This window comes from Neovison vison, chromosome 13 (assembly GCF_020171115.1).
Source record: "Neovison vison isolate M4711 chromosome 13, ASM_NN_V1, whole genome shotgun sequence".
NCBI lineage: Eukaryota > Metazoa > Chordata > Mammalia > Carnivora > Mustelidae > Neogale > Neogale vison.
Window position 1 is genome coordinate 46909480 of NC_058103.1, and position 26011 is coordinate 46935490.

The 26011-nt window shown below is 39.7% G+C and overlaps 1 long non-coding RNA gene across 2 annotated transcripts; it reads left to right on the plus strand.

The window, feature by feature from the left end:
• Positions 1–5607: 5607 nt before the first annotated feature.
• Positions 5608–24427, plus strand: LOC122893686. Of its 2 annotated transcripts, none has more exons than XR_006381672.1 (3): positions 5608–5895; positions 7013–7151; positions 24052–24427. It is a non-coding gene; the product is annotated as an uncharacterized LOC122893686 (long non-coding RNA). The 2 variants fall into 2 exon arrangements; XR_006381671.1 differs by lacking the exon at positions 24052–24427 and adding an exon at positions 13671–13771.
• The last annotated feature ends 1584 nt before the right edge of the window (positions 24428–26011 follow it).

Sequence of the window (26011 nt, forward strand, 5' to 3'; positions counted from 1 at the left end):
AATCATTGCCTCCTACAAAAGTGGGCAGGGACAGTAAATTGGGCTAGAAAGAGATGGACAATTCATTATTCTAATCATCATGTCTTTATAAATCATTTGTGTCCCTCAGATGGGAAACCAGGTATAAGTGGAAAATCTGGGGGGGTCAAAGAAATTTAAAGAAAGGAAATAAAAGGAAAAGGTCATATTCGGTGTCTAAGGTAAGTCATTTTAGATTAGTTCTCATAGGAAGAAAGAAAGAAACAAAAGGAAAGAGGGAGGGAGGGAAAGAAAGAAAAGGAAAGGAAAGGAAAGAGAAGAAAAGAAAGAAATGAACAAACAAGGATAGTTGCATGGATGCCACACAACGATAGTTTCAAACGAAGACAGAACTAACACAAGACGGGGGGCGTGGGTGGCTCAGCTGGTAAAGCAGCTGCCTTCAGCTCAGGTCATGATCCTGGAGTCCTGGGATTGAGTCCCGAATTGGGCTCCCTGCTCAGTGGGGAGTCTGCTTCTCTCTCTGACCCTCTCCCCTTTCATGTTCTCTCTCTCACTCTTTCTCTCTCTCTCAAGTAAATAAATAAAATCTTAAAAAAAATTTTTAAAAAGGACTAATACAAGAGCTGTGTTAGGTTATAAGAAATCAAAGGGGTGCAATAACCACATAGAATGTACAGTCCTGCCTTAGGTCAAACAACTGAGTGAATAAGAATATGGACCGCATATGAGATGAAGTTATGGAATTTCTACTACTTTTGTTAAGTGTGGCCATGTCATGTTCGACCGTGTATGAAGAGTGTGTTAATATTAGAACACAAGATGAAATGTAGGATGTATGATGTTTGTAATTCACATTAAATATTCATCAGCATTTAAAAATAAATACCAAGAATATGATAGCAGATAGTCTATAGGATGAGAATGGAAAGTAAAACCTTAACTTTATCTGTTGGGAATTCATTCAGTCAAGATGATCTGCGGATGATTTCTTACTTTTCTGAAAGTTCTTCTGATTTTAAATAAAAGGAAGGGTTTGGGGGCCTCTGGGAGTAATCATATTATAGGGAGCCCAAAGGGAGTATCAGAGATGATTGAAAAGTTCCCATAAGCCACATAAATTCCCTCTACTCATTACCCCAAGCAGATGTGTAGAGTAGTTTGAGCAGTTAATATCTCTGTTTGCTGGGACTATATTGGTCTTAGCACTGAAAATCCCACACCTCAAGAAACCCCTCAGGTAGCCAATAAACTCCAAGAGGCAGGGGAAAAAAGAAAAAAAAAAAGATTATTTCTTATAGGTACAGTTTCCGAGACTTCTTTGCAATTGTGGGACATGCAGGGAACTAGAGGTGGAAGCTGGACAAGGTGTCTACAAAGTTCTACTGGTGCTTCAGGGCTAAAGGCAGGTTATTTTAGGATCAGAAATATGTACTTTGGAAATGTGCCTATTTTCTGCATTGGATTTTCCATAATTATTTCTCATGTTCTCCCTTATTTAGTCAAGTATTTTTTTTAATATCAGTGATAAACTGCAACAAAATTGAGAGTAACACGAGTACACATTTACAAGTACAGAAAAAATACTAAATCAGTTTCAACTGGGTCAAAGGGAACTAAAGAATGGGGGTGCAGCTATCGAGTCAGAGCTTCAGTTGGCAATAAACATGTGGAAAACCTAAAGGGACTCCCATTCTGGAGTGACTTCCTGGGACTTTTGTTTTCTGCTAGAATCTTGGAAGATTCGTGTTTTACTCGGAAGGGAGGCTGTTTCCCATTACACACTTCGTTTAACTTCACACATGCGATACTAAATTATGTTTACAAACTGCTTAATAGAAAAATCGGATACTTAAGGAAATTTTACTTCATCTTTTCAAAGAAGAAGTGTATGTTAGGTTACTGTTTGTACAAATCCAAGTTTTGGTGTAGTTCATTTGCTAAAGGATGGTGGAAGATAGGTACTCTTATGTGGTTTATCATCTGGAAATCTTAATGGTAGATTTCAACTTGTTCCTGTTTTGTTTTTCTTTTTCCTGGAATAAACTTGACTTTGTTTTGTATCACTATAACTACTGGTCAAGACCATAAAACGGGCAGAACCATGATATTTCATACCCTTTTATTTGTACTTTTGCGGGAAAAGCTCTCAGGAATAATATTATTAGCAGACTAAAAATGTTTCCCCAGGATGTTTGACTTTTTAAGACTAATTTATAATCTAAAAACTACAATGTACAACTTTTATTTAAAATGTGATCTACACTGTCACAGTTGTGCCAAATGGCCTTCCTCTGTCATTCCCTTAAAAGAAAACTTCTTCCTTCTTTCTCTTTCTACTCCACTGCCTAGTCCAAAGAATTCCAAGTAGTAGCCTTCCTGTATATTATTATGATTTATAAGAATGATTAATAATGTACATTACTCTTTTTTTTTTTTTAAAGATTTTATTTATTTATCGGGGTGGGGGAGAGCAAGCACAGGCAGACAGAATGGCAGGCAGAGGCAGAGGGAGAAGCAGGCTCCCTGCTGAGCAAGGAGCCCGATGTGGGACTCGATCCCAGGACGCTGGGATCATGACCTGAGCCGAAGGCAGCTGCTTAACCAACTGAGCCACCCAGGCGTCCCTGTACATTACTCTTTTTAAAAAATGATCGGGGATGACTGCTTTTTTTGTAGAAGCTTTTGTCAAAAGCTAAGTAATGAATAATAAGAAATGTTCATGTTTTTGTAGGGGAAGCAGTGAGTGGACAGAGAAATAAAGAGGTCATTGATGAAGATAGTGCTTTTGTGTAGGGATCCCTCTCCTGCATGAAGGACAGAGACTGTGTGTGGCTTTCTGGTAACAATGCCCTGAGGGGCCTCCCCTCTAGGAACTCATCGTTCAGAGGAAAAGTGAGGTAAGTACACCAACAACTATAGTTCTAAACAAATGAGTAATTTATTAAGTTTTATAGGTTATTTAAAAAATAAATACAGCTGTAGGATTGTCAAATACAAAGAGTAAAGTGAATTAACTGCCAAGGAATAGTATCAAATTTTAGTTACAGATGATGACTCAAGATTTTGCCGAAATGTTAGACTTTTTTCACCTTGTAATCAATTGGATACGTTCTAACCAGTTTAAAAAGAACCAGACTTGAATGTGGGTGTATGAAAAAATTGTTTCCCAATATCTGGTTGCTTAGGGTACATGTCACAGTAAAAGGAAGAACAAAGAGGTTTTGCTTGGAATCAGGCTGTTGTGGTTGTTTTTCTCCCAGGGTGATAGTTTTTGGGGACAGATGCAAGAGTTAAGGAAGAAATCTTAAAAGCACTAGAATGTTCTTATTGGCAGTCCCTGAGTTGCTTCACTGAGTGTAAAGCTAAGAAATCTCCTATTATCTGATTATTGGTCCAAGTGTTGACAACCCATTTAGCTTACTGACAATTATATAAAGAGAATATATATATTCTCTTTATGGAGGGGGGAGAGAATTGAGTCAGAATTTAAAGCTGTGAAAAGGTGACATAGTTAAAACATAAATGTCTTCCTTAGGAGTCTATCATTATTGGGGCACCTGGATGGCTCAGTGGGTTAAGCCTCTGCCTTCGGCTCAGGTCATGATCTCAGGGTCCTGTGATAGAGCCCCACATCAGGCTCTCTGCTAAGTGGGGAGCCTGCTTTCCCCTCTCTCTCTGCCTGCATTTCTGCCTACTTGTGATCTCTCTCTCTGTCAAATAAATAAATAAAATCTTTTAAAAAGAAAAAAAGAATCGATCATTATTGAAAGGGAAGATAGCAGATTGCGGAGAGCTGAAATGTCTCAGGTCAACAATCAAGCCTCTGCGGGTCTGTAGCATCTGGAGCTGCATAAAGATGTAATTATGGGGCTCAGAGCATCCCCCTTCAAAGCTTGTCTCATGGGCCTTCCTGAGCCAGAGGATAGACGATTATCTCCCAGAGCCAGACAGTATGAGGGGAGAAAATCCACCCCAGGGGAAGACAAATGTTTTGTAATAAGTGTGAGCAATTGGCTGAGGGGAACAATTACTTTTATCTCTGCTACTGAGCCTCTGGATTCTGCCAAGTATATTTATGCTCCTTGGCAAACACTGGATTTGAATTTCTTGGCAAAACATATGCACAGAAATCTCTTTTACAATATCTAGTAAAAGATTCTACTTTGTAAACACTCATTCTACAGAGTTTAAAAGTTCCGGGGGTGGGGTGGGGGTGGGATTAAATCACATAGACCTCCTTAAATCTTCAGAGAGCAAAAAATTCTTCATGAAAAGGGAACATCCGGGTAGCTAACAGGAAGGAGTCTCTTTGTTTGGAGGGTATTTGGCCTGTCTCCTCTCCTATTAAGTGTTCTTACTGATTCTGGGAGAGTTTGAATTCTTGATGCCACTTCAAAAGAGCCATTATGGTTTGTTTTCCTCCCGAACCCATCTTGTTTCATAAGAGACTCTTAATCTCATGAAACAAACTGAAGGTTGCCTGGGGGAGGGGCGGTAGGGAGAAGGTGGTTGGGTTATGGACATTGGGGAGGGTATGTGTTATGGTGAGTGCCGTGAAATGTGTAAGCCTGATGATTACAGACCTGTACCCCTGGGGCAAATAATACATTATACGTGAATTAAAAAAAAAAAAAAAAAAAAGCCATACCCTCCAGCCCACACTTTGGTTGCTCCTCAGTCCTTGGGCACAATAGACTGTTCTTAACTTTCTTCCCTTCTGGTGTGAATGTGACTGCATAATTCTAGCCCCATCAAGTCCCTGAGAACACTGGAGTGTGTGATCAGTGAAGTTATTAAGTATCACTCGGCAGAATTCCCTATAAAAGCCAAACCAACGATCTGGGCATAATGAGATCCTGGGACACAGCACTAAACAAACGGACTGAAACAAAACTTGGAGCTCCTGAAACCAACAACCTTCTCTTGTGAGAAAGTGCTCTGACAAGGAAAAATGTTTTGAGTGGTGACACAGACTGCCTCTGGGCTGTGGCCACACCGAGGAGCAAGTTTTCTATGGGGTTTGTGATTGGGGCCCTAGCTGTTTTGTTCAAAGGGAAAGGTATTAGGGGGGCACCTGGGTGTCTCAGTGGGTTAAGTCTCTGCCTTCTGCTCAGGTCATCCTCTCAGGGTCCTGGGATCAAGCCCTGCATTGGGCTCTCTTCTCAGCTGGGAGCCTGCTTTCCCCTCTCTTTCTGCCTGCCTCTCTGCCTACTTGTGATCTCTCTCTCTCTGTCAAATAAATAAATAAAATCTTTTAAAAAGGGGGGGTATTGGGCAGAAAAATCACCAAGCTGAATTTTTCCTTTTCTTTGTTCTTTTTTTGGTCTTCTAAGATCTGGTACCTGGTAAAAGGCAGTGTTCCTGTATCCCCCAAGGGATATATTGCTACATCCTCAGGGCTATCCCTTAATTCAGGTTCAGTTATCATTGACCTAGATTTAAATTTTCATAGTTTAAGCCCCATTTTGATAAGAAAAATTATTCTTCCCACTCAGCCATGCTAACGCTACCCTTTCTAATCTACAGCAGGGGTGGTGAATTTGTGGCACAGGCATATCAGACATTGTTAATGATCATTCAGTCCAATAAGCCTTCAGAACTTTTCTCAACAGAGCACTCTGAGCATCTGTCCCACAAAAGACTTCTTATAAGGATATGAGAAGGTGTCATGGAAACCAAGGACAAGAACAGAGGAATGCCCTGACCACATCAAGAAGCGTAAGACTCTTGAAGCCTTTTCTTTTCCTTTCTTCTCTGTTCCTCATGAGCATTTGTGGTTGGCAGGATAATGGCCTTCTCAGATGTCCTAATCCCTGAAACCTGTGAAAATGCTACTTTATGTGGCAGGAGGGACTCTGCAGATGGGATGAAGTGAAAGATCTTGAGATGGGGAGATCATCATGGATCACTGAGGTGAGCCCTATATAATCACAAGGGACCTTAAAAAGAGGGAGATCAGAGAATAGTTCAGAAGAGGACAAGTAACAGTGGGAGAAGAGGCTGTGGTGATGCAACCAGAAGCTAAGGTGTGCAGGCAGTCTTTAGAAGATGGAAAAGGCAAGGAAGGGAGGTTTCCCCTAGAGCCTCCAGAAAGAACGCAGACCTGGCAACACATTTTAGACTTCTGACCTCCAGAATTGTAAAATAATAAATTGGCCACAGTTTGGCAATTGTGGCCATTGCTACTATGAACATTGGGGAACATATGTCCCTTCCTTTTACTACATCTGTATCTGTGGGGTAAATACCCAGTAGTGCAATTGCAGGGTCATAGGGTAGCTCTATTTTTAACTTTTTGAGGAATCTTGGAACACTGAAAAAACTAAAATTAAATTTAAAAGAAGAATAAAATTAAAATTAAAAAAAGAAAAAATAAAGTGGGTTTCCTGCAAAAAAAAAAAATTGGTTTGTTTTAAGTGCTAAAGTTGTAGTAATTTGTTACTGCATCAGTGGGAAACCAATACAGCATTGACTTCATTTGGCTTTCTTTATTGGCCAAGAGACTGGCCTTTTTTTTTTTTTTTCTTTTTGCTCCTCAGTTCATGTGGCAAAACACCATCTCCCCAGGGTGCCCAAGGTTACATGTTGCTGGTGCCTCACAAACAGATTCTGACTCAACTTTCTCGGTTCTATTCCCAAATTCCAAAGAGAGAAAGTGATTAGATCAGCTTGGGTCAGGGGCTCCCCCCGTAGCTGGCCAGCCAAAACCAGGTTGTAGGATCACCAGCATTTAAGTGAGGCTGGGCAGCTCCCAGGGGTGAAGGGCAGGGTAGGCCTCTCAACAAGTGTCTACTACATTGTTCATGCCTTCATTTATCAATTTCTTAAATTTAAAATTTTACTCTACAAATTCCATGTATTGGGGCATTGTAGATTGATCACAATAATGGTCCTGTTGTTTCATTCCTCTATATATTATGCCTTTTGGTAGTGTCTTTCTGACGTGATCTGACTGTAGCCACATGCCTTGCTTTAGCCAATAGGACAATGGTTTACGAAAACACTTGCATATTTCTGCTTCTTCTCTCAGTCCCTTATGCTTGTCTTAAGAGCTGGCCTATGACAGCTTATTGGAGGATGAGAGACCAGGTAACAGAACAAAGTCATCCCTGCTGAGGTCATCCTAGACCAGCTATCCTCCAGCCAACCTGAGAGCTGACCACAGAAGTGTAAGTGAGCCCAACTAGTTCAGCCCATATCAGCACAGTCTCTGAGCCAACCTCCAGACTTATGAACAAGAATAGATGCTAATGTTGAATGCCCCTGAGAGTTCACAACTGTCTATTCTACAGCATTATCGTGATGAAAGATAATAGATATGGGGGAATATGATGTTTAAGTATCATTTTATTTCTTTAATTCAATCACCCTTAAGGCTAATTCTAATTATCTAGACAAAAATGGCTTTCAGCATCTCAGCCAGAGATCATACCTGAAGCACCAGATGGGATGGAAGGCAGACTAATGGTTTTTTGTTTGTGTTTTTGTTTTTTGTGTTTTTTTCCCCCAAATCTATTTATCCATTCCTCTGTCACTATTCTAAGTGCTCTCCCAAAGCCCACCTTATAGAGCTCCATAGACACTCAGTGAGGTAGGTTTGTTTGCAGATGAGGAAATTTGAATTCAGTGAGAATTAAGTAATTTGTTCAGAGTTGTTTCCATTACATCCATGAATTCAGATTTGATCCCAGATCTGTCTGTTGCAAAGCCTCTTTCTGATGGCAGGCCCAGCATCCTTTAGTACCCAGAATGCAGATGTAGCAAATAAAATATATAGGACATTCAGTTAAATTTGAATTTCAAATTAAAAAATGACTGACTTATTTGAATTTCAAATTAATTGGTGTCTTATAATTTATCTGGCAACCCTACCAACATGAAACTTACTTGTTGGTGGGGAGGGATATGGAGGAAATATGTAGAGTTCGTTCTACCCTAGTAATAATATATTTGAAAGTAACTTGATTGTTATACCTGCAGAAGAGGTCATATGTTCTCTGAGGGTTTACAAGGGAAGGATGCTGAGGCTCTGCTCTCACACTTCCAAGTAAGTTCTGTGACCTGAAATGCCTCTGGTCATGTGCTGTTGACCACATATTCTCCTAGTCACAGGGTGGGAACATCCATGCCCCTTTGCTAATTCTTTCCTAGGCTGCTTTAAAGAAGAATGGCAAGTATGTAAATCATTTGGTGTATGTTGCTGGCTATGAATGTATTAAGTCTGAAGATACAGGATTTTTTTCTGTGTATGCATAAGAAATTAAGGGCAGATCAAAGCAAGTGAATAAAGGCTAAATTGTATTGTCTTGATTATTCCAGGAATTTCTCTAAACACTTAAAATAGGTTAACTCATTTAGTCAAAATTAAAACTCTATGGTGGGCAGAGAGCAGGGGGTGCTTAGGTGGTTTAGTTGTTCAGGTGTCTGCCTTTGGCTTGGGTCATGATCCCAGGGTCCTGACATGAAGTCCCACTTTGGGCCCTCTTCTCAGTGGGGAGCCTGCTTCTGCCTCTCCCTCTGCCTTTAATTCCCTCTGCTTGTACTTTCTCTCTGTCAAATAAATAAATAAATAAAATCTTGATGGGGGGGAACCTCTATGAGGCAAATGCTCTTTTCATCATCTTGTTTTATAGAAGAGGAAGCAGAGAGATTAAGTTAGCAACTTAAGGTTGCACAGCTAGTAAATGGCTAGTACTGTCAGAGTTCACATGTTTAACCAACTGTGCTATATTGCCTCTCACCTAGTGTCTACTGAGTATGTACTGAGTGCCAGGCATTGTCTTGAGATGTGGTAGTGAACAATACAGTTTCTCCTCTATGAATCATACATTCTGATGAGGGAAAGTAGAAAATGGAGGTGAAAAAAACTTTCCATAGTGAAAAGTGCTATGAAGATAGTAAGTTAGGCTCATATGATGAAGCGCTTCTAGTGAAAGTATGGCTGCATTAGAATAGGGAACAATTTTTGGAGGAAGTATCATTTGGGCTGAGATCTTATTTAAAAAAGGAGCTAGCCATGCAAAAATCTGGAGGAAGAACATTCCAGGAAAAGGAGTTGCTCTTGTGGCCAAGGCATTTGAGAAACAGAAGTCACGCAGTACTGCTGAGATAAAAGGGGAACAGGAGAGACGGGTAAGACGTGGCCCAAAGGGTGGGTCAAGTCACATCTGTGGGCCATGGTGAAGGAAGACTGTATTCTCAGTAGGATGGACCAATATTGGAGAGTTTTGAGCATGGGAGGGAAATGATATGATCTTGAGTTTAAAGTGTCACTATAGTTGCCAAATAAAGAAATGACCGTGAGTCAGTGCCGGGAGGGTGTGGTTGGGTAAAAGCAAAAGTAAGGGGATCATTTAGGAGGCTGTTGCTGTCACTCCTGACAGATGTGGGATTTTGGACAAGGGTGGCCGAGTGGATGGATTTGGGGTATGTTTGGAGTTGGCAGGACTTGCTGATGGATTAGAGGTAGGGAGCAAGTGAAGGTGAGGAAGTAAAGCATATATGTACGTTTTTGGCTTGAGAAGCTTGGTGGTTCTGGTGCCATTTAATAACATGAGGAAGTCCGGGGAAGGAGCAGAATAGAATTCTGTTTTGACCATGTTAAGTTTGAGATTCTTAAGAGACATCCAAGAGGGACTGTCAGGGCATTGTCGTCCTCTACTACCTTGGTCCCTATGTCCCTACGTCCCTTCTCTTTTTTGCTCCAGAACTCAGCATATCTCTTTGATCCTTAAATGGCCTTTGCTCATATAGTAACATAAACTGAGGATTTTGTTCAGGAGATGGTAGAGGAATTTTACATCATAAATCTCATAGCAAACAGCTTGAACATTAATTAGACAATTTTTTCCCAAAGGCCCCTCCTGGTCCTTGGCCATGTCTTCACAGGGTTTTTCTCTTTGATCTTCCTTCTTCACAGCACACTGGTATCTCATGCTCTTCTCTTTTTCAAATGTATTGCCACTGTGCCCTGAATTCCAAAATCCTTCAGGTTGCATAGTCCTCTCTCTGCTATTGCACAGAACCATTCAGCTCTGCCATCTTGCTTATGGACAAATTTACATGTCCAGATGCATCAGGCTGCTTAGCAAAGAGTCTCCCTTAGGTACCAAGGCCCAAGCACTTAGAGTCTGCAAGCTTTAGGGTTATAGATGAGAGTAAATGATTCCTGTTTTGTAGGTGTGCATATGCACACACATAAAAATTAGCATCTTGGTCTTGTCTTTCAATATAGAGAATTGTTCTTCAGAGATTAATGGGTAATTGGTCATGAGCTATTTATTGCTACAGATTCTAGTATGAGATTGTCTTTTCTTCAAAGTACAATCATTGTACTTACGATTTCTTCATAGGTAAAAAGATGGTGTTCTTGGTTGAGGATGATTTGAATCCCAATATTTTTAGTTCTTTTTGTTGTTATTGTTCAATCATCTAAGACTAGAGGGGAGAACATGCTCCTTCTATCTTGGTTAGATAAGGCAATCCATGACCCATGTGATCTTCTGATGTTGGCACTATTCTCAAATGCTACCGACCAGGCACCAGGCCCTGTGCTAGCTGGGTAGAACCATGTTCCAGACCCCAAGTTTATATTCCAACAGGAAAGGTTGTGTTCTAGAAAATTTTGAATAATGAGATGTAGGAAATGGCGATGAATTTTATCATTGACTCAGCTTCAAGAGTAAGTGCTCTCTTCTTATTTCAGAAAGGCTACTGTGCAAATAATAGTCTGACCAATCTGACCACACAGAAATCCCATCTTAATGTAGCTTTTACTGATATGCAATATTTATACATTTGTGATGATTCTTAGGAACAGAATTCTCTGTTTTATCTCCCGTGGTAAGGTTCAAAAACCCTAAGAACACTAAGTCAGGGCTTCTGCCAGCTAGCTCTGCATTAGGAAGGAGTGTTTATTAGTTTGCAAAAGTAGCCTGTAAGTGAAGCATTCCTGCAGGCTGAGCAGGCAGGCAATCTGGACACATCACACCAAGGAGAGCTCTGAACTGTGGCACTGCTGAAATCTCGCGGCTCCTTTGTCAATAAGCATTCATTTGCGAATGGCCGTTTGAATGTTAACTCAGAATGTGCAGCCCAGAAAATCAACAGCAAGTTACATGAGTGGTGAGAACATTTTCCGCTTGTTATCATTCAGAAAACATGAGCTGGTGTCTGGAAGGTAAATGGTTTGGAGATCACTTTTTCCCAGTTGGATTTATAATAGTTAAAGTAATCTAAAAAAAGTTTGATTCAATCCATAACATGATGTCTTATGTCCGATCTAAGTCAATAAGGAAATCAATGAATCCAGGGAATGAAAAATACTGAGTTAGCCTGGGGCAGGTGATAATTTTTGTTCTGGGTCTGTTATTTTTTTTGGCTGCCTTCTCTGGAAAAGCAACAGGAAGTGCCCTCAATTGACTGCAGCACACATTGTCCTAGGCAGACATGCAAGTGTTGAGACACGGTGCTGTCTGGGGCTCTCTGATGGGGGTGTGTCCCCCAAGTTGTCTTTATGAGATCTCTCTTCAAAGAAACACAACTTGGCTGTTTCTATCGCATGGAATGTTCTCTCTCTCTCTCTCTCTCTCTCACACACACACACACACACACACAACTTATTTAGTTAATTTTGTCACCTTAGCAAAATATACACATTTTTGTACTTAGTCTTCCCAACATTAACAGACTACTGGTTATTTTATTCTGAAAAATGTTAGACTCACAGAAAGCATGGAAAGTAATAGAACAAAAACGTGCTCACTCTTCAGAATTAACACATATTAACAATGCGTTTTATTTGCTTCAGATTTTTTAAGACATAAAAATTAGAGACAGTTTTGTGCCAACTTATTCCTTTCCTTCTGTCCCTAGATACAACACCATCGGGAAGTTGCTGGGTACCCTTTCTTTCTAAGATTTTATATTTTTGCTACAGATGTCTGTATTGATGACAACATTTGGTTCATGTTTGTATTTTAAGACTTCATGCAAGTTCACCCTCTAAAGGATAAACATGCAAGTTCATGCAAGTTTATCCTATAAGTCAGTCTGAAACTTGTGTTTTTTTAATACTCAGCATTTTTGAAATCTTTCCATAAGGAATAGTTTAGTTTAGCCATTCATTCTAACTGGTGTAGGACTATTCCACAATTTATTTATTTAAAGCTCTTTCCTCCCCCATCCCTTTCAGCAATAACAAACAATGTTATTGTGGGCATATATGTATACATTTCCTTATACTAAAATACTATTCTCTAGAGTTTATTTCTAAAAGTGGAATTGCAGATCAGTACAATATATGGATTTTCAACTTTATCAGCTATTGCCATATTGGTCTCCAAAGTTGTTCCAATGTACATACTACTGGTCACATATTAGAATCGAATTCTATTTCTATTCAATTTTTAATCTATCTATTCTATTCTGCTCTATAATTCCATTTCTTTACAACCTCACTAATACCAGGTATTATCCTTACTGGACTTTCAAATATTACTTGTCTTATGGGTACAAAATAAATTTTCATTTGTATTTTCCTGATTACCAATGAGGCTGAACACTTTGTCATACTTTTGGGGGCCATTTAGGTTCTGTCTAAAATTGCTTAATGGTGTCTTTTTGGTCAAAGACATTTTTCTTATTTTACTTTCTCATAGAGTTATCAAAATACTTTTTTATGTTTCTGATATTATACTTTTTGGCTGCATGAGTGGTCACAGAGTTTGTGGATTATCCTTACGCATTATTTATTGTATCTTTTACCAGATAGGAGTATAGCATTTTAATGTATATAATGCATCATTGGTGCTTTTTTATTTTTATTGTGGTGAAATATACCTAGCACAAAATTGACCATCAGTGACGTTTAGTACACTTAACAATGATGTGTAACCATCAACACCATCTAGTTTCAGAATGTTTTCACCCTTCCAAAAGCAGTCACTTCCTATTCTTCACTTATATAACATGTGGCCTTTGTGACTGGGTTCTTTTACTTAGCATGTTTCCAATCCTCATTCATGTTGTAGCAGGTATTAGTACTTCATTCCTTTTTATGGCCAGGTAATATTGATTTGTATGTACCATGTACAAATAGTGTGGATAATCCACATTACGTTTATCCATTCAAAAGTTAATGGACATTTGGATTATTTTCACCCTTTGGCTATTGTCATTGTGCTGCTATGAACACTGACATACAAGTATCTCTTTGAGTCTGTGTTTTCAAATTTTTGGGTATATTTCTAGGAATGGAATTGCTGAGTCATAATGCGAATTCTATGTTTAGCTTTCTGAGGAACACCCAAGACTGCATTCCACAATAGCTACACGATTTTACATTCCTACCATCAGTGTATGACGGTTCCGATTTCCCCACATCCTTATTAACGCTTGTTATTTTCCATTTTAAAAGTTACTATTATTACAGCTATTTTAGTGGGTGTGAGCTTTATTTTATGGTGGTTTTGACTTGCATTTCCCAAATGGCTGATGACTGTTAAGCATCTTTTCATGTTTTCTTGTTAGCTATTTTTATATCTTCTTTGGTGAAATGTCTATTCAAGCCCTTTAACCATTTTTAATGAGTTCTCTTTTTGTTATTGAGTTGTCATAGCTCTTTATATATTCTGGATACTAGATGTTTATCAACTATATGATGTGCAAATATTTCTTCCATTCTGTAGGTTCTTCTCACTTCCTTCATAGTGTCCTTTGATGTGCAAAAGTTTTCATTTTGATGAAGCCCAATTTTTCTGCATTTTTCTTCTGTTGGTTGTGCTTTTGATGTAATAGGTAAGAAACCATTGCTAAATCCAAGGCCATGAACATTTACGCCTATTTTCTTTTCCTAAGATTTTTATGGTTTTAGCTATTATAGTTAAGTCTTTAATTAATTTTAAGTTAATTTTTATATAATTGAACTTTCTTATGACTTATATTCTTCATATATTCTCAGTGTTAATGTTTTGTTACATGGATAGCAATGACCTTTTAGAATTTATGATTTGTCTTTTTAATTTATTCATAGGGTCTTTTATTGTGTGGAAGTATTATATTTTTTTAAAAGATTTATTTATTTTAGAAGGAGAGTGGGAGAGACAAAACACCAGATGGAGGAAGGGCAGAGGAAGTGGGAGGGAATCTCAGGCAGACTTCTTGCTGAGCATGGAGCCCAACACTGGGCTTAATCCCAGGACCCTGTGATTACATCATGAGCCAAAATCAAGAGTTGGAGGGTTAAACAACTGAGTCAACTAGGCACCCTGTAGGAGTATTACATTTTAATGTATACAATTTATTTTTGGGGGGGGGAAGGATTCTGTTTAAGAAATCTTTCTCTTTCTAAGGTCATAAAATTCCTTGCCCATATTTTAATATTTTCCTTACCTTTAGGTCCACACAAATCATATAGAATTTATTTTTACATATATCATGAGGTAAGGAATCTCATCTTTTTTTCCCACATGGATAACTAATCATATTAACAATATTTATTGACTTTCCTTCCTAATTTGTAATACTACTTCTGTTGAATACCAAGTTCTGGCTTCTGTTTTGTCTGTATCTCTTTGTCACCCAATTTTTATTATTACAGCTTTGTTAGAAGTCTCAGTATCTAATATGTCAAATTCCCTCTCCTGGTTGTTCTTCAAAATTGTCTTGGTGTAGTAGATAAAATAATGTCCCCATGGCTCCCCATGTAAATGTCTCTTTCTAGTCTTCATCCTTCTTGTGTCTGTTTGTTGTCTAACTGCATTGATTAGGCTTCCAGGTTGGCAGAATAAAACCATGATAGTATTTCCTTCTTGTTCTAGTTGACTAGCTTTGTAATTATGTATATTTTTTCCATATTTTGAATAATGAAACAACTTGCACTGTTCTGGGCATAGCCTGTCCAAACGATGGAGACTAGTTACCTCTTTTATGCTGTCAGTTCTACAAAAATCTTTCTAGAATGAGTCTCCATCTTTGTCCCATTTGTTTTCCTTGGCCCAAAAGACAGCCTTCTTGGGAAAGTTGGTAGGTCACTCTTAACAAACACTGTTTATGGTATAAAGTTAAAAATATCCCCAAAGGGAGCAATAAGCCAAGCAAATCTTAATAACAATATTATCTTTTTCTAGGAGTTCTTTGATCAGTCAAGGATATTCAGGATAAATATCTAGAATACTCTTTATCAGGCTCCCACCACTTTCTCAGTGATATGACTTAACCTGTAGAAGATGATCTGGTGTACTCTTAGAGCAACAAAGGAGTCTGGTCCCAAATTGGAACAAACTGAAGGAGATAAACCCAGCCCCGGCTGGATGTACAGTGAGCTCAGCTGCTGTCCTAAAGAGCTCTGGGAGGAGGTAGGAAACTGAGGGCCCAGCCTTCCCAGGCCAACACAATGAGTCAGCAAACCCACAGCAGTGTGTATGAGCTGCAGTGGTGCCTGACCTAACGCCAACATCCTAAGCTTAACTATGGCTGTGGCTCCACTTCCGCTTTCCAAATCTAGAAAAAGTTTCTGTTGTGGCCAACCTAAACCAGAACTGTGCAGAGAGGGAAACTCTAGGAAACATGGTTTTAGCTTAACTACATTAACAATAAAAATCCACCATAATTGTTGTCTTGCTAGGTAGTAAGTATGTTATGTGTATCACATCATGTTGACTGCATACAGAATTTCTTCACTGGACAAAATTTTAAAATTTTTGCTAAAAGTCTATGAAGGCTTCACTTGAAAAATAATTCTTATCTTCCAACATTGGACATTGTCCACTATATTTTTCCACAGTCCTTCATAGTTGACAGTTGACTTTTTCTCTTTCTTTATTAGATTAGATAAGAAATGATTTACCATTGTAACTTTCCTCAAATCCTTTCTGGAAGCCATGGGATACAAAATCCAGAATATTTTCTCGAGAATATTTGACTTTCACAGAACTTTCCAAAGAAAAGTTCAAAGAAAAATCCTCTTAACACTTGCATTTCTGAAGAAGAATCCTCTCAGCAATCACTTTTTATTTAATGATGTTTGGAAACAAGATATATGGTCATAATGATCTCTTTACAATTAAAGTGCAGCGTCTTTTTTTACGTGTGTATTTGCTAATTTTATTTGTGTGTTTCTTCCTCAGCCAAAGCTACATGCCCTTTTTGCTCCTGTGTCTTGGGTAAAAATTCTTGACTCAAAATAAATAGTCTGAATACAGGACAAAACTCTTGTGGAAGTCTACTAAAATGTTTTTGGTATACGGTATCTGGCCTACTTCATTATTTATGTCACTTTTGAGATCTTATCTTTCGTTCCTTAGAATACTCAAACTACAGCTTCTAGTTTTAACCCCTGGGGGACTGTTGTTTGGCATAAAAAATAAAGATGCTTATCAGAAACCAGTTTTATTTTATGTTTTGCCTTGAGAAAGTTTCATGCAAAATAATGTATCTAAGTATAACACCATTATTTCTGTGTTATAATTTATACTCGGGAACTTTCTTTGAAAATGACACTTTGTGACTGGACAAACTGGATTTCCTTATTCCAAGTTCTTGTTGAATGAAGAAGATAGTTTCACAGAGATACATCTGACTAAACCAGTGTTAGGTGTTTTTTATATTTTTCTTAAAAATTGAGTATATTTTGTAAGGTTATTTATAGGGGGATAAACAACTAGCCTCAAGTATGTTTTTCTACCCATATTCAGTTTCTTTTATAGATATAGATGATAGTATGATTCCACAGGTATTGGTGTGGTGTGTATTATATTAACATAATTAGGATCTTAGAAGCTATAGTCTGTATAGAATAGGATGAAATTTTTTGTAAATTAAAAGAAAACATTTTAAAGATATGTATTCAGAGGAACATATAGTATATATATGTATACTATACATAGTATATGTATACAGTATATATGTGTATACATATATTATGTAGATTACTATATAGTACAGTGTGTACATATATATAATATGTACATATGCTATATCTACATATACTATATATACTATGTGTAGATATACTATATAGTATACTATATATATGTAGAGAAATAACAGGGACTGGATTAATTTTAGTTGCTCAAACCTGTTTTAGCAAAGAGTTACAAACATACTATTGACCATAATGTTGAATTAATTTGATTTTCATTGATGTCATGGTAGGACTAAAAGGTCAGGAATAGCTCCCTCTGAGACATAAAGATGGGTGGGTGTGGACCAGGACAGAGGAGCAGAGGTATTGCAGACTGACAGGCAACATGAGCCAACGGTGGGTGAAACTGCCAAGTATGTCAGCACTGAGACCAGACATCACAGGTGTCTCAGGTGAGAGGAGGGAGTGAGCATCCCCAGCGCAACCTGGCTTGCCTGCTAAGGAGCTTGGCTCTTACCCTGGGGATGACAGGGTGCCAGTGATGCCTTAGAAGTGAATTGGTTCTGGATAAGAGCTACAGGTTAGACTCCTGGGTCCTAGAGGTGCAATGTATGAGAGTGGCGTCCTATTTTTAGAACTTATTCTATAAAAAGAAAAACCTCATCATGACAACAAACAGAAAAGAAATAACAAAAATATATGCTTCTACAAAAGTGTCTTAAGAACTATGTGGTGAAGGCTATGTTGGGTTTTTTTTTTGTTTGTTTGCTTGCTCTGTTTTGTTTCACATGAATTGTACCGAAGCTGTCTTCTTTCCTTATAAATCTCCCTGGAGCAAATATGGGAATTTTTTTCCCCAAAGACCCTTGTCTCCAAACTATGAGCTGACAATTCGATTCATCCATTCATTTATTTAATGAATATTTATTGAACACCTATCCTATGAGATACTGTTCTGATGGAAGACAAAAAAGACAAAACCCTGCCATTATGGAGATTTTTTTTTCCACTCGGAGAGAAAGATAATAAGCTCCTGTGCAAGGGCACTCACACATGCCCTCCCTTCTCCCCCAACTATAATGCCAGGTAGTGAGAAGGGTAATTACCGTTATAAAGAAACATGAACAGACTGAGAGGAAAAGGAAAGAGAATGATGGGGACATTTTATATTAGTCAAGGAAGTTTTCTCTGTGAAGTGACATTTGAGCAGAACCATGAAGGAAATGAAAGAGCAAGTAATGAGGCCATCTGGGGAGAAGACATGTGGGGATGCCTCCCACTGTCTGCGTGACACGGAGATAGGTGGGGCATCGGCTCAACTCACTGCTTGAGTGATTCTGCTGCAAAGTTACTGCTTTGGTGATTCCTTGCTGTGAACACAGTTGTAGATTTGGTGAGCTGCTTCATCTCTGACTTCACCGGGCTCCTCAGCGTCCCCAGTGAACCTCAGATTTGTTGGTAACGTGTCATTAGATAGACACCAGTGTGATGATGTTTGTGTTGGTGGTCTAGTTGTGTGTGGCTGTATGATAAGGCAGTTGTGAACATCAGAGGGCTGGAAGTCAATACACTAGCAATATGGGATCTTAATAATATGAACACATTTTCATTAAAAAAATCAATCATGATAACAGCAACCATCATTTTTTTAAAGCGCTTGAGGAGGGCAAGTACTGTCCTCATAATAGGGGTTGATAGAGGGGCTTAGAAATTCTGAGTTGGGGCTCCTGGGTGGCTCAGTGTGTTAAGCCTCTGCTTTTGGCTCAGATCATGATATCAGGGACCTGGGATTGAGCCCTGCAGGGAGCCTGCTTCATCCCCAGCTCCCCACCTGCCTCTCTGCCTACTTGTGATCTCTCTCCCTCTGTCAAATAAATAAATAAAATCTTAAAAAAAAAGAAAGAAAGAAAGTTTGAGTTAACTTGCTCAAGATTATACAGCAAATGCCAACAGTTAGGTTTGAAATGAAGTCTGTCCAGCTTCAGAGTCCAAACTTTATACAACCATGGTGCTGGTCTGCCTCCAAGGGTAATGCCATTGAGAGCACTATGGAGGGTGGGCTGGGGAGGTATGTGAGCACTAAACAGAATGACGTAGTACTTTTGAATAATTTCCTGACAACCTGCTCCCTTGCCTGGCTTTCCTGTTCACAACTTTTCTATGCTTTTAAGCATAGACTTATGATTAAAGAGACAGATTTCCTATGAGGACAAGGTCTTACAGAAATTCAAATAATCTTCATTTGTAAGATTCAAAACCTTATTGTATTTGTGCAGGTCAAACTGAGAAATCAAAAGGTTGAAGTAGTGCTATTTTATAGTTAAGAATGAACTGATGATTCTGTGGAAGGTGCAGAAGTCCACAAACTCAAATAATCATAGCATGGGGCTGGACCTCTGGTGCATAGATCGTGTTTTCTTTTGGGCAGAATCATTTTCTCTTATGAGATCTAAAATTAAGTGGATGTTAAGACAGCTGCATTTCTCCCCAAAATAACTCTTGTAAATTCAAACGACAGCTCATAGTTGTAAATGTGTTTGGTTTCCTTTTCCCTAATGGGAATGTGATGATAGGAGTATAAATTCTTGGGGTGCCTGGGTGGCTCAATGGGTTAAAGCCTCTGCCTTCAGCTCAGGTCATGATCCCAGGGTCCTGGGATCAAGCCCCGCATCAGGCTCTCTGCTCCTTGTGAGTCTGCTTTCTCTCTCTGCCTGCCTCTCTGCCTACTTCTGATCTCTGTCTGTCAAATAAATAAATAAAATCTTAAAATAAAAAAAAGAGTATAAACTCTTAAAGCCAAACCATTAGCATCACAATGAAGCTTAGCCTGACTTGGTGATAAATGGTTGGAAAGATTAAGATAATAGCTCTTTTCCTGCTGGTAAGATACCCATCATTAATATTTGGTTTTGGTTTTCGTTTCACAGATACTCATTCACATCTCAAAAACAAAACTTGTGAGGAAAACGGAATCAGAGTGATAGAAATTAGATTCTGATTTTAGTTCACCTTGTTAATTTCTCCTATGTACAAAAAACGTGGTATTTGGTTTTGTTTTGTTTTGTTTTCTTTCTTTTACAGGGACTGTACCTCCTGTTTCAATAGAATTTTTTTTTTAATGTTGAAATAATCATAGACTCACAGGAACATGGTAACTTTTTTCCTTGAATTATTTGAGATTAGGTTTCAGACGTGATGCATCCTTACCCAGGAATGCGTTGGAGTGTCTCCAAAGACATTCTGCTGCATAACACAATATAATAACCCAAATCGAGAAGTTAACACTGCTGCCTCCTCCCATCTGTTCTTCAAAATCCATGGAAATTGGGCTACTTGCCCCAGGGCCCTCCATAGTGATGGGGTCTACTTCAGAACTATGCCCTGTCATTAGATGCCATTCCAGAACCATCTGGAATGGCTCCTCACTCCCCTCTTGATTTTCACGACCTTGACTCTTTTAAAGATTAACAGGCCAGGATTTTGAAGAAAATTCTTCAGTTTGGGTTACTCTGGTGGTTCCTCATGATTAGATTCAGGTTACAAATTTTGACAGGGAGAAATACCGCAGAAGTGACACCGTGTTCTTACTGCGTCTCATCTTGTGGCTCACAGTACAAATGGGTTCCATTACTGAGGATGTTTACTTGGATCGCCTGGTTAAATTAGGGTCTGTCAGCATTTCTCACGGTAAAGTTACTCTTTCCTTTTTGTAATTAATAGCTATTTTGTCAGGAGTACTCTGAAACCATATAAATATCCTGTTTATGGCTCCTCTTCGCCTTGAACACTAATTTTCTTGCACAATCAGATATTCCTGGTTTGTCTTACACTTTTTCTGCCCTTGACCTAGGGTCATATATTTCTCCAAGGAGCCCTGGTTCCTTTTAGAGGAAAACGGCATTTAGAGATCAGGATCTGTATGGTAGATGTGCTTATTGCTATTGGTTGGGGAAGACAATTGTTAATCTCAGTCTCAGCAGACAGAACCAGAAAACACACGCACATACTCACATATGTATTTATTTATATATTTATCTGTGTAAATTGAAAAATTGGAGTTAATACCAATATCCCAATTCCAATCCGATACTACAGCATTCATATATCTGACAGTGACAGACCTGATTTCCATTATCCTTAATATATTTGCTCGTTGGATAAATCCATTTGTAACCAGTCTCCCAGCCCCATCATCACACTTTTCCTCACATCGCCATGTTTCTGCTCAATCTGTCCCAGTCTGACCCCCCCACAATGGCCCCACCTGATACCTATCCTCACTCTACTTGGGTTCTGACAGCCCATGTCAGGTGGCCTCCCCAGTGTGTGGCCCTCTCAACCTGCTCAGGCTCCTAAACCCTGTTGCCAGGCTGTCCCCTTGCAAAGATGCCCTACTCTCCCACTCTGGTTCGGAGCCCCTACACCAGTTCACCCCCTGTGTGGATAGCCTCCTCATGCCCCTTGGGCTCTGATAATCCCTGCCAGGCTGCTCCTCTGAATGGACTGGAAAATACTAAAACATTGGGCATCAAAACAAAAGCCACAGCAGTCTCTCCCTCCTGGAACTCACAATCTAGTACAAGGAGTCAGACCATGAAAGTTAGAAATATGTCAACCTTGAGGTAGGTTTAAGGTCACTCATATTAGAAAAAGACAAACGAGGGTAAAGGGAATGAGGAGTGGGGGATGGTGTAATTTGAGGAAGGGTCTTTGGTGAAGGCCTCACTGAGAAGCTGCCACTGGAGTAAAACTTTAAAGATGAGGAAGTGAAGAAGGGAGCAGTGGTTATCTGGGAGAAGAGCATTTATTTCAGGAAGAGACAACAGCCAGGGAAGTGACCTGAGATGGGAGCTTGCTAGTCTGCACCAGGCATAGCACAATGGCCTGGGGGCCAGAGTCAGGAGTTGGGGATAGGGGTGGGAGAGGGTGCTAGGGAATGGGGACACATCATGTCACCAGTCTGATGTCTGCACTCCAATACCAGCTTTACCACTCTGACTGCTGGTTTACAGATAAAGCTATCAAGTTGTTGTTGTTGTTGTTGTTGTTTTTCCCCACGTGATTTGTCTCTTAATCCCAAATTCCTATTACAAAGGATTCCAAATATTATTTGAACATGGTCAAGTAGGTCAACTAAAGGCAAGGCATTTAAAAAAACTATTAATACTGATAACACAGGATAATTGTATTTCCTCGTTTAGTATATCTTTGCAACAACCATTGTGGTTCATATAACTTAATTGAGAACACAGAAGAAATTTGTAGAAGGAGGACAGGACTCTGACACTCTATCTTCCTTAGTTTTCCAAACTGGCATTTCATGGACAGATGTGAACATCTGAGCTAGTGTTTTGTCTTAGAAGTGGGCGTCTGACTCCCCAGTCACCATAATAGGTAATAAAGAGAATAAAGATCCATAGTTTAGGTTAAGCATGCCCTTCTTTTATTGGAATGTGTACTTACACTGAAGGATTTATTTTTACAGGTCAAAGACATGTGTAGCCTACTGTGATGTGGTTATTGTGTCTTTCATTTTACAAGTAACCAAGGTCATGTATTTTTAAAAACATGAAAAGTTAACATTGGATTTTTAAAAGCTTGAGGTTTTTGGCTTGTTCCTCTGGGATCTTCACAATGTGGATATGTTAAGAAGCTTTCTACAAGCTGAAAGGTAGTCTCAACCGTGTCTTCAAAGGTTTAATTGTGCAGCTGTTGAGTTTTGAAGCATTTAACTTATGATGTCTCATGCATACTCTTAAAACTGAAATGAATATTGGTTAGTTAATTCTGGCAAAAAATATCATTGGATGACTCAAAGTAGTGAGTTCCATTTCCAAGGAAAGAGATTATTCTCTGTGCATGGGCATCCAATTCCACATCATGTCAAGGACCAGGTTCTTAACACAAAAGACAAGTTTCAGCAGATAAGATCAAAGCTCATTATTCCTAGTCTACAGAACCAATCCAAGAATTTATAGACAAATGACTAATGAGAAACCAAATGACTGTGTGATGTAATGTGACAAGATCAGCACCATAATCATAAGAGGGATCTTAAAAGAATGCCCTTAGTGAGCAAATCTCTTCACCCCCGTGCTTAGTTTTCCTCTATGTAAAGTGGAACACTGTGCTTCTTTCATTTGTTGAAGGTTGTAAAGGTATGACCTGGGTGTTAATAAGGCTTGTAATATTCAGGTTCGTTAATGTGAATATAATGTTCAGATCAAGTCAGCAACTGATGGGTCAGCGCTCGGTACTGATAAGACTAGTTTAGAATTATGTGTTTGTGTTTGGTTCTGGCAGCATATTAAGGTGGACGTTGATAACTCGGATAAGATCTGGGGGAGGCCCCCAAATGGTGAGATGTCCCATAAGCGACAGCTGCAGTAATCAGAAATATTTGCCTAGAGAGGTCCTGGGTACTGTTTTCAGGAATATGAAAGGTTGTCTGTGGCACATAGGTTGGACTTATTCTGGGTATCTTTAGGAGATGATGTGTAAGTGAAATCTTTCTTTCTTTCTTTCTTTCTTTTTTTAAGATTGTATTTAGGGTGCCTCGGTGGCTCAGTCAGTTAAGCAGCTGGCTTCGGCTCAGGTCGTGATCCCAGGGTCCTGTGATCGAGTCCCATGTCAGGCTCCCTGCACTGTAGGGAGTCTGCTTCTCCCTCTGCCTCTCCCCCTCACTCATTCTCTCAATCTCTTTCTCTCTCAAATAAGTAAATGAAATCATATTTATTTGAGAGAGTGTGTGTGTGTATGTGTGTTTGTGTGTGAGCAGGGGGAAGGGTAAGGGAGAGGGAGAGAGAGCATCTCAAGCAGACTCCCTGCTGAGCTCAGACCATTATGCAGGGCTCGATCTCACAACTCTGAGACCATGACCTGACCTGAAATCAAGAGTTGGACCCTTAACTGACTGAGCCACCCAGTGGCCCCTCAGTTCCAGCTTTGTAACAGAGTGTTGCCCAACACATAACATGTTCTGTTCAAGTAATATTTCAGGTACTGTCTCCTCTAAGCTCCCCTACTTGGCTCTGTTGAGTGGACAGGGGCCATGTTATGTGTCCTGTTGTCCTTCTGTGTCTCTTGCTCTCCTATCTTTAATGCTTACACATTCCTCTACACTGTCCCGTGTGTGCCAATCCACGCTGCATTCTCTGAAATACAAACTTACCTGACATGCTTATTATCATCATTATTCTTGACAGTTACCCAGAGTCAACAAATAGATGCCATGACCCCAACCACCACCACCCCCGCCAGGAATGAGCGCTCTGAGCCAGAGGTGTGTGAAGAGGTCAGAGGTGCTGAACTGGGCTTCTGAGATGATACTAATCCCTAACCTTATTCGCATTTACCATGTCCGGGAACCATGCTGAAGGTCCCGCATGTATTCACTCCTTTGAGCTTCAGAATAATTGAAGAGGTAGATAATTTCATTATCCTTCTATTACAGACGAGGAAAGTAAGAAGAAGAGAGGTTAAATAACTTGTCTGAAAAGGTCTCAGCAGTCTGGAAAATCTTTAATAACCCCTGAATAAATCTAGAGTTTGCTGAAAGGACAAAGGTTGAGTGTGTGCATCGAAAATGACACGGGGGGCACCGGGGTGGCTCAGCAGGTTAAAGCCTCTGCCTTCGGCTCAGGTCATGATCCCCAGGTCCTGGGATCGAGCCCCACATCGGGCTCTCTGCTCAGCATGGAGCCTGCTCCCTCCTCTCTTTCTGCCTGCCTCTTTGCCTACTTGTGATCTCTGTCAAATAAATAAATAAAATCTTAAAAAAAAAAAAAAGAAAGAAAATGACGGGGGACCCAGTGGTGGGCAGTGAGGAGATGGTCTATGCTAGGAAAGGTGTGCTCTGGAAAGGCGTGAAAGGATGGGAGTAAAGGAAGAATATAGACAGATCCTCCGGTAGCAGAAAGGGTAACTTTGACAGATGGCTTGGGAATCAAACTTTGCCTATTCTTTTACCATTTTGCTAAAATTTGCTTTTTCCTTGTACTTTTGTCAGCATTTAAAATTATGCAGAATTGCTACATATACTCTTTCTTTATCATAGCTGTGTAGACCCATCCCTGCTATATTAAATTTGGGAATGACCAGCCTGCATTGTTGTGAGGTTTTTATTTTTATTTTTTTAAAGATTTATTTATTTATGAGAGAGATAAAGCGTGAGTGGGTAGAGGGGCAGAGGGAGAGAGTCCTCAAGCAGATACCCCACTGATCGTGGAGCCTGACATGGGGCTTGACCCCACAACCTATGAGATCATGACAGCCAAAACCAAGGGTTGGACGCCTAATGGACTGAGCCACCCAGGTGCCCCTAAGTGAGGTTTTTTTTTTCTCGCTCTAGTGGTCCTCCTTAAAAATGAGGCTCCAGTTCATTTCTAGACCAGAGTACATGGTTCCCTCTCTTTGTTCTCTCTAGAGATAGCGATGCTGCTATGGGCAGGGGAAACACAAAGATGCTTTGGTCTGATCCCCCTTCTCTTTCCCCAATTATGTAAAAGTTAGATAAGTGTAAATGCTGAGCCACAGGAGAGCAGGGCTTAGGACCAATATTTTGATGAAGGAATCTATAGTATTTTACCCCCTTTCATACATATGGGACTGATTCCTATACCCCAAGCCTGTTAGGGGATATGTGGAGTAGGAGGCAGGAAGAGAGGGTCTTCACTCTGTGGTCATAATTTTTGTGTTGGTGCAATTAAAAAAGAAAGGAGAACGTATTTTTAATTTGCTTATGCTGGATATTCTCCACTTCCCCTCTAAATCTACTCACGCCATGTAGTAAGGCCTTCATGGTCTACTTTACCCAGGCTTCCCTGACTCTGTGGATTACAGTTGGGTTTTGCCAATGGGAGAAACAGGCAGAAGAGTAGAAAGTAAGAGGAGAGATCTTCCAGGAACGTAGTCCCCTTGTTCCCTCCCTGTGGTTTGGCAACGGTTGTGCTTACTTCCTTACATAAGGCTACAGTTCCAGTTGCATGATCCCACCTCCCTTGTCCCTTCAAGCTGAGGAGTGGTAAAGCTTGTGAGGGACGTCTCACCCTCCCTTGTTCATTCCTTTAACTTTGCCCACCCCTCTGTAAATACTCCTTTCATTCAGTAGTCCTCAGTCACTCCTTTGGAGCATGCTGCTTCTTTTTTTGCTGGAAACTTCACACT